General features: G+C 49.7%; 1 long non-coding RNA gene across 1 annotated transcript in view; it reads left to right on the plus strand.

Moving 5' to 3' along the window:
* Positions 1-9,652, plus strand: part of LOC142015071 (uncharacterized) — a 53,629-nt gene that overhangs the window by 39,891 nt on the left and 4,086 nt on the right. Inside the window, exons 2-3 of the long non-coding RNA XR_012646091.1 lie at positions 7,162-7,351; positions 9,298-9,461. This is a non-coding gene — a long non-coding RNA (uncharacterized LOC142015071). The remainder of the gene's footprint in view (positions 1-7,161; positions 7,352-9,297; positions 9,462-9,652) is intronic.

Here is a 9,652-nt window from a genome sequence, read left to right on the forward strand (position 1 = left end):
GGCTGGGATAATACAAGTGGGCCTAGAGGGAGGGGAACTTGCTGGGAAGATCTCCCCTGCTTGCGTGGGACTCAGGGGAGCCCTTCCAGGCCGCTTCCCGCAGAGACCCCCCCATGCGGTGCAGCAGCTCGGGGGACCCACTCCAGCTCCCTGGGCTGCTGCTGTTGCCTCAAGGGGCTCCCTGCAGACACGTGGCTTCCCACAAGTTTTCCGGCGCCGCTCACTGAGGGGTCCCTGGCTGAAGCCGGCACATTTCTCTTCCTTCTTATCCCATAACAATTTACATAAGAGCCTTTGATGAGGAACTTTGTCAAAGGCCTTCTGGAAATCCAAGTACACTACATCTACTGGATCCCCCATATCCACATGTTCAAAGAACTCTAATAGATTAGTAAGATATGACTTTCCTTTACAGAAACTATGTTAACTTTTGCCCAACAAATTATGTTCTCCTATGTGTCTGACAATTTTATTCTTTACTACGGTTTCAACTAATTTGCCCGATACTGACATTAGACTTACTGGTCTGTAATTGCCAGGATCACCTCTAAAGCCCTTCTAAAATATTGACATTACATTAGATATCTTCAAATCATTGGCTGCAGGAGCTGATTTAAAGGGTAGGATACAAAGCACAGTTAATAGCTCTGGAATTTCACATCTGAGTTCTTTCCGAACTCTTGGGTGAATGCCATCTGGTCCCGGTGACTTCCTACTGTTAAGTTTATTAACCACTTCTAAGACTTCCTCTAATGACACCTCAGTCTTGGACAATTCCTCAGATTTGTGCCCTACAAAGAACATCTTAGGTTTGGGAATCTCCCTAATATCCTCAGCTGTGAAGACTGAAGCAAAGAATTCATTGAGTTTCTCTACAATGACTTTGTCATCCCTGAGAGAAGTTCATGCTAAGGGCAAGGCAGAAGTCCAACATAAAACAATGACTTTGAAAAACCAGTGGTGGGCTGAGAAGGCGTGAGAACTCCAGCATCTTGCAGACATCAACAATACAAGAGGTTTCTTCAACGCCACCAAAGCTGTTTATGGACCAAGAAACCATTGAATCAGCCTCCTGAGATCAAAGAATGGTGCTCAGTTCTTCAAAGACAATGAAGCCATTGCTTCTCGCTGGACCGAGCATTATGATGAGTTCTTGAACCACCCCTCCACAGTGGTCCTAGAATCCCTTGACCAAATTCCTCAGCAAACACCTAGGGATGATCCTGCAACATTTCCTACCCTGAGTGAGGTGTAAATGGCCAGCAAAGTGACGAAGTGCAACAAGCAACCAGACTAGATGGAATCCCCACCAAAGTCTTCGAAGAAGGTGGCCAGAGCTCCACAAACAGCTCCACCTCCTGATTCTCAAGATCTGGGTAGGGAGCAGATGCCATGAGATTTCAGAGACACTCTGATCGTCAGTCTCTTGAAGAGGGGCAACAAGTTGGACTCTATCAGAGAGGTAGCCGTGTTAGCCTGTATCTTCGAGAACAACAAGTCGTCCTGTGGGCACCTTAAAGACTAAAAGGTATTTTGGAGCATGAGCTTTCGTGCTCAGGAAAGCTTATGCTCCAAAATATCTGTTAATCTATAAGGTGCCACAGGACTTCTTGCTGTTCTCGAAGTTGGACTGTGGAAACTATTGTGGCATCTACCTCCTGGCAACAGGAGGGAAAATCTTAGCTTGAATCCCTGCAAACTGACTCCTGCCATTTTCAGAAGAAATTCTCCAAGAATCTGTGTGGCTTCTGACCATTCTGAGGAACAGCGGACATAATCTTCACCCCTTGGCAACTGCAAGAAAAATGTTGTGAACACAACCAAGCCCTATACATGAGTTTCATCAACCTGGCCAAAACATTTGACTCAGTCAATCATAGTGCCCTGTGAACCATCCTCTCAAAGATCAGCTGCCCCAAAGAATTCATTAGCATCTTGAGTCTGCTTCATGACAGCATGGCTGCACAGTATTGACCAACAAACGGATCCCAAAGGACCTGTTTGAGGTCAAAATAGGAGTCAAACAAGGCTGCATCATTGCCCCAGCATTAGTCTGCATCTTCATTGCCATGACCTTCACCTCATTGATGGCAAGCTTCCAGATGGTGTGAAGATTGAAAAGCTTCCTGTTCATTCTACAGAAAATCTCAGGAGGCTGAAGGCTGAAAACAAGAACTCCACAACTTCGATCACAGAGCTCCAGTGCACGGATAACATGGCTGCTGCTCTTTCTCCTGCAACCCTTCAGGCCATCTTAAGCACCTTCACTGAAGCATACAAGAATCTTGACCTCACACTAAGCATCAAAAAGACCAAGGTGCTCCACCAACTCTCACCAACTGGACAATTTCATGTACTTTCTGTTGGTCAATGGAGAACTACAGTATACCTGATTTACATGGAAGTTGCGTTCTTGTGCAACCTCGAATAAGTCAAATGTCGTGTTACTCAAGTGACCCAGGAAACTGACCAGGGCAGTAGCATTGGTTAGTTTCCTGTCTCGTGTGAGCTGTGGGGAGCTGAAGCCTGGCTCCCAAGACAAAGCTCCTCGTATACTGTGCCGTGGTTGTTCCAATGCTATTGTATGCATGAGAAACCTGGACAACATACAAGCATCATTTGAAGGCACTTAAGCAATATCATCAACGCAGTGTCAGGGGAAGCCTAAATATCTCTTGGGAAGACAGGCGTACAAACACTATCATCCTGGAAGATTCAGACATATCCAGCATTGAAGCCATTATCATTCATGAACAATTTCATTGGATTGGTCATGTGGTTTGGATGTCCCATCAGCGCCTCCCAAAACAGCTTCTGCTTTCTGAGTTAGAGGAAGAACAGCGGAGTGCTGGAGGTCATTGGAAGCGATACAAGGACGTGCTGAAGGCACACACAAAAAAATGCGATATTGGTGTTGACACTTGTGAGACCCTAGCCCAGGACCCTCCCCAGTGGCAAGTGGTAATCTGTTGGGGTGGGTGGGGGTACAATTTGAGAGGTCCTGCTGCAGTGCAGACAAAGAGGGATGGAGATGATAAGATTGTCAAAAACTGTCCCACACCCCTCCAACAGCTGCCACCATCTGTCCCTTCTGTGATGAGATCTGCGGCTCCAGAATCGGGCTGATCAGCCATCATAGGACTCACAAATAGGAGGGTAACGTGAATACGTCCTACTTGTTATCAAGTGACTGCCAAAAAAAGAAAAGACCAGTGCCCCTCACTCCCACCCTGCAGTCCCTGCCAGCCCAACCCAGCCCAGCCCAGCCCAGCCCAGCGGTCACCCAGCCCTGCCTGTGCCCCACAATCCCACCCCACAGCTCCTGTCAGCTCAGCCCTCTTGGTGCTCCTCACTCCAGACCCACAGCCCCTGCCAGCCCAGCCCTGCCTGCCAGTGCCCCTCACTCCCACCCCCTGCGGCCTACCAGCCCAACCCCCGCACTCCGCTGGTGCTCCTCATGACCCGTTTCTGATTTCCAATATAAAGAGATTACTCACTTGTGTAGTAACGATGGTTCTTCGAGATGTGTCCCCGGGGGTGCTCCACATTAGGTGTCAAGCTTGCCCCGGTGCCACAGATCAGAGATTTCCAGCTGTATCTCATTGGGTCGCACATGTGCCAATGCGCGTTGGCCCTTCGCACACTTTCAGTCATGTGTGCGATCCGGTCCACGCCAGTTCCTCGACCAACCGCCCCGGATGCTCCTGAAAGACACAAAGCAGAACTCCGAAGCGGGGAGGAACAGGTGGGTAGTGGAGCACGCACAGGGACACATCTTGAAGAACCATCGTTACTACACAAGTGAGTAACGTCTTTTTCTTCTTCGAGTGGTCCCCATGGGTGCTCCACATTAGGTGACTACCCAGCTGTGACCCCAAAAATGGAGGCGGGTACCAGATTTATGTGCAGCTTGCCCTTGAAAGGACTGCTGCTGATAGACGCATATGCTCATCCAACACCCAGCGCATAGCATAGGGCTTGGAGAAGGTGTCGTAGGATGACCATGTCGCCGCTCTGCAGATGTCCTTTAATGCAACTCCTTTAAAGAAGGCTGTCGACATCACCATTGCTCTAGTGGAGTGAGCCCTGGGCGGAACTAGCAGAGGGGTCTTACGGAGTTCGTAGCACATTTTTATGCAGGATGCGATGTTATTTGAAATTCTTTGTGATGATACGCCTTCCCCTTTGATCTGGATGCAAGAGACACCAGGAGTCTATCCATCTTCCGAAAGGGTTTAGTTCTATGTAAAAGGCCAGCACCCTCCTCACATCAAGTGAATGCAGCCGCACTTCCATACTTGCGGTATGTGGTCTCGGGTAGAATGATGGTAGAACTATTGACTCATTAATGGGGAACTCCGAGATCATCTTTGGAAGGAACACTAGATGTAATCGCAAAACCACCGCTTCCTTCGAGAAAGTTGTATAGGGTGGCATTGCCATTATCGCTGCCAGCTTGCTCACCCTGCGGGCCAATGTAATTGCAAGAAGAAAAGTTGCCTTTATAGTAAGTAGTCGGAGCGATACAGTGACCAATGGTTCAAAGGGTGGTCTAGACAGTCTGTCAAGGACCAGGTCTAAGCTCCAAGAAGGCAATAATGGTTTCCGCAGGGGGTATAGGTTTGTGAGCCCCTTTAGAAACCGTGTGGTAATGAGATGGACAAATACAGTTGACCCATCCTCCATATGCTGGAATGCTGATATAGCTGCAAGGTGGACCTTTAATGATGATAAGGTGAGTCTGCCTTGTTTCAGGTCCAGTAAATACTCTAGGATTGTGGGAATGGAGACCTCCAAGGGAATTAATTGCTTGGACAGACACCAGGATGTAAAATGTTTCCATTTGTATGCATAAGCCTTTCTGGTAGAAGCCCATCGACTGCATTCCAGGACCTCTTTTACTCCTTCTGAGCATGTTCTCTCTAAGGCTCTGAGCCATGGATTAGCCATGCTTTGAGGTGGAGCATTCGAGGATGAGGGGGTGTTATGAACCCTTGATTCTGCATGAGAAGGTCCGGTACCATCGGGAGGGGGAGCAGTGGGCAGCATGACATGCGTACCAGCAGAGGAAACCAGTGCTGTCGATCTCACATTGGGGCTATAAGTATTAGGCACACCTTCTCCCTCCTCGCTTTCTCCAGGACTTTGCGAATGAGCCCCATGGGAGAGAATGCATACAGCAAGAGGCCCTTCCATGAGATCATGAAGGTGTCCCCCAATGAGCCTTGTCCAATGCCCACTCTGGAGCACTATTGAGGGCATTTCCTGTTGGTGTAGGTAGCAAACACGTTGATCTGGGGAAACCCCCATCTGTCGAATATGCTGTGGAGTAGATCGGAGCGGATCTGCCACTCATGTGTGAGAGTAAAATGCCTGCTCAGCTGATCCACCCTCACATTGTGCACACCAGGTAGGTCTGAGGCTTTTAGCATTATGTTGTTTGCAATGCACACTTCCCACAGTCGGACTGCCTCTACGCATAATATGCAAGACCTGGCTCCACCTCGGCGATTGATATAGAACATTGTGGAGGTGTTGTCGGTACTGACTGCAACTACCTTGTCCTGCAGGTATTTGTGGGAGCACCTGCATGCATTGAACACTGCTTTGAATTCCAGTACATTTATGTGCATTGCTATCTCTGCAGGGGACCATCGCCCCGTATTGCTTTGTTGCCCATGTGTGCCCCCCATCCTACGTGGAACGCATCTGTTGTGAGAAAAAACGTGATTTGTGGTTGGTGGAAGGGCACCCTGATAGCAAGTTCTTGGGGTCTGCCCACCATGCCAGAGACTTTCGCACCTCCATCATGGGCGATACCTTTTTGTGAGTGGTATGAATCGTTGGCCTGTACACAGTTGCCAAACAGTGCGGAAGGCCTCGAATATGTAGTCTGGCATTCTGCACCACAAACGTGGTGGTGGCCATGTGTCCCAGTAACTGTAAGCAAGTTAGGATTGGCACTGTGGGGCTGTATGTCAGCACTTGCACCAAGGATCTGATGGCGCGGAAACATGCATCGGGCAGATATACCCTCGACACAGTAGAGTCCGGGCATGCCCCTATGAATTCTATGTTTTGCATGGGCTCTGTCGTCGATTTTTGAAAGTTGATGATGAGGCCCAGCAAGAGGAAGGTCCTTGTCGTGATGTCTATCATGCACAGGACATCTGCCCGTGACATACCCTTCAGTAGGCAGTCGTCCAGATACAGAAAAATGAATACGTCCTGAAGGTAAGCTGACACTACCGCAAGCATCTTGGTAAAGACACTGGGCGCTGAAGAGAGTCCGAAGGGAAGGACTCTGCATTGGAAGTGCTCCGTGCCCACTTTGAAGCGATGAAAGCGCCTGTGTGCTGGATGGATCGTTGTGTGGAAATACACATCTTGTAGGTCGAGGGCTGTGAACCAATCCCCATCGTCCAGTGCCGTGCCTATGGAGGCGATTGTAGTCATCTTGAAGCGCTGTTTGCGTAGATAGCAACTGAAAGCCCGTAGGTCCAGGATTGGCCTACAGCCTCCTGTTTTCTTCTCTGTGAGAAAATATCGGGAGTAAAAACCTTTCCCTTGGAATTCGTCCAGGACTCTCTCCACCACCCCTATAGATATGAGGTGGTCTACCTCCTGCTTTAACATTGTCTTGTGAGAGGGGTCCCTGGAGAGGGACTGGGTAGGGGGTTTTGGTGGGGGCATGGATCAGAATGGGATGGTATATCCCTTGGTGACAATTTCCAATACCCACTTGTCCACCGTGATGCTTTCCCATTGTCGATAGAACGGTCTGAGTCAGTGGTGGAACATGTGCTGTGAGTGGCAGTGAGGGATGTTTGTGGTGTCGCAGTCCTCGACATTACCGTCAAACTTGCTGTCTTGGAGTGTGCACCACTGATGTACGTCCTTGTGGGGACGTCGCCTAGATGGCCTCTGCTGTTGCTGTTGGTGGTGCCCTTGATCATAACCTTGCTGGTATTGTGAGTGCTGGGGTTGGTAGGTGTAACATCTTTGTTGTGGGTAGAATCTCTTTCTCCTATAGGGAGGGGTGTACATCCCCAGTGTTCTGAGCATGGTCCTCGAATCCTTGCTAGAGTGGAGGACTGAGTGAGTGGAGTCAGCAAATAGCTTTTCCTTGTTGAACAGAAGAGCTATGATTTTCGTTTGCAGGTCCTTGGGGATGCCAGATGTTTGGAGCCACGATTCTCTATGCATTACCACTGCTGTGGCTGTGGAGCATGCCGCTGTGTCTGCAACATCTAGGGCAATCCAGACACCTGTGCATGAGGCTGAATAACCTTCCTGGACTATCACCTTCAAGACCAGTTTCTTATGATCCGGGAGGAAGTCCATGAGAGAGGCAAGTCTGGTATAATTGTCAAAGTTATGGTTTGAAAAGTGGGCGGCATAGTTGGTCATGTGCAGCTGTAGGGTGGAGGAGGAGTATGCCTTCCCTCTGAATAAGTCCAATTTCTTTGCATCCTTGTTGGATCCCGCAGACTTGTATTGTGGCGTCTTCGATCTGTGCTGAGAAGATTCCACTACTAGGGAGTTTGGTTCAGGGTGGTTGAATAGAAACTCCATACCCCTGGATGGGACAAAATACTTCTTGTCTGCCCGCTTGTTTGTAGGTGGAATGGAGGCTGGGGTCTGCCATATATTTGTGGCAGCTTCCAAAATGGCTTCATCGACTGGGATGGCTATTTTGAATGATGCGGGGGGTCTGAGGTGTTTCTCTTGCACCTCCGCAATCTGTATGTCCTGAGTGTTTGCCACCCTCTTAAAAAGCTCTTGAAATTGCTTGAGGTCATCTGGGGGAGATATATCCCCAGGAACAACTGCCTTCTCTGGGGAGGATGACAGGCATCACTATGATAAACCTCCTCCTGCTCCTCAGACACCTCCTGTGTCCGCTCCCTTGAGAATTCTAGGGGAAGGTCTAATGGCTCTGGACCTGTCCTCATTGGAGAGGCATTTGCTCTTTTTGAAGGGAGCAAGGAGAGGTGGCCACGCAATGAAGATTGAGGCGGGGATCTGTCTCTCGACCTTGAGCCCTGGTGCCGATGATGTTCACCACAATATGAATGACTGTAGTAGCAGGGGCAGGGTCCTGGTGATGGAGCTCTAGAACATGATTGGAGTCTGTATGCATAGCGCTGAGAGGAGTGTGATCTCCTTGATGATGTAGAGATTGGCAGGGATGCTCTATAGAAGCGCTCATGCGGTTCCCTTAAGGCAACCGGTGAAGGATGTCTGAGCAGGGAGATGGTGGCCATAGAAATGGAGATGGCGATCTCAGGAAGGCTGGTGGTGTTGCCAGCAATTCCGGGATACCCATCTCAGGAGGAGAGCTGGGTGAAAGTGGTATCCTGAGAATGTCTGGGGATGTACTATGGTGCCAGGTCTTAGATCTTGCCTTGCCCAGCCCGTGTGGTCGGTGCCGCTGCCTCCAGTGCCTGGGACCTCAGCGCAGGCGTCGGTGCCGCACCCGGTGCCTCATGTGCAGTTCTGCGAGCATAGCAATCTCTGGCACCGTCGGGCCCCATGCCGGGGTCTCCAGCTCTTGGTGCTGCAAGTCTCAGTGCCACAGCCTCCAGTGCCTCCCATATCAGTGCCTGCAGGGTTCTCGGTGCCAACTGTTTACTGGTTGGAGCCCCGGGCACTTTTATGTTGTGCAGCCTTCTCGCTGCTTTGGACAGCCAGTGCTTCACGACCCTGTGCCTCACTCGTCCTTCTCACAAATGCCACTGACAAGGATCGATTAGGGGATAACTTCTTTTTCCTATGCGTGGAGGAGGTCAAAGAGGTTGCCTTCCCCTTATGTGGCCCTGAGGACTCTTCCCTCTGGGGCATCTCCAGCAGCTCAGGCTGGAGGGCCTCATCAAACAAGATCATTTTTAGCCTCATCTCCCTGTCCTTTCTCGCTCTGGCCATTAGTTTAGAGCAGTGAGGACATTTTTGAGGGACCTGGGCATCTCCCAAGCAGCAAATGCATTTGCTATGCCATCGGAGGCAGGCATAGCTTCGCAGCACAATTCACATTTCTTAAACCCTGGCAAAGAACTATCTTCTCAAAGTACTTAATTACTTCTAATGTTAAACAAGGCACTTAACAGCTACTAATACTTACTAAAAACAGATAAGGTTCACAGTCTCTGAGATAGTGGACAAGGGAGGTGGCCACCTCTTCCTTCTTTTTCCTCCCCTTTTTTTTTTTTTTAAACTATATACAAGAGAACTTTGAACGGTCTTATAGAAGGAGGAAAAACAAATAACTATATTACAAAACAAGTTTATCTGTCTTAGGCGTTGGAGCCGAAGCGGATTCCGTCTGCAGCCATTGGCGGTTGAGAGGAACTGGCGTGGACTGGATCACGCACGTGACTGAAAGCACGCGAAGGGCTGACATGCATCTGTGCATGCAAAACCCGATGAGATACAGCTGGAAATCTCTGATCTGCGGTGCCAGGGTGAGCCCGACACCTAATGTAGAGCACCCACGGGGACCACTTGAAGAAGCAGCAATGATTCGGGTTTATCTGCTCTCAACTACCAAAATCCCCTGTGTGTGGGGCGGGGGCACCGGGGGAGTTGGGGGGACGGCACACCAGCTCCCAGGGAGAAGTGAAACAGGCTTTCAGGAAACCACAGGGACCAGCAG

The sequence above is a fragment of the Carettochelys insculpta genome, chromosome 6, assembly GCF_033958435.1.
Source record: "Carettochelys insculpta isolate YL-2023 chromosome 6, ASM3395843v1, whole genome shotgun sequence".
Classification (NCBI taxonomy): Eukaryota; Metazoa; Chordata; order Testudines; family Carettochelyidae; genus Carettochelys; species Carettochelys insculpta.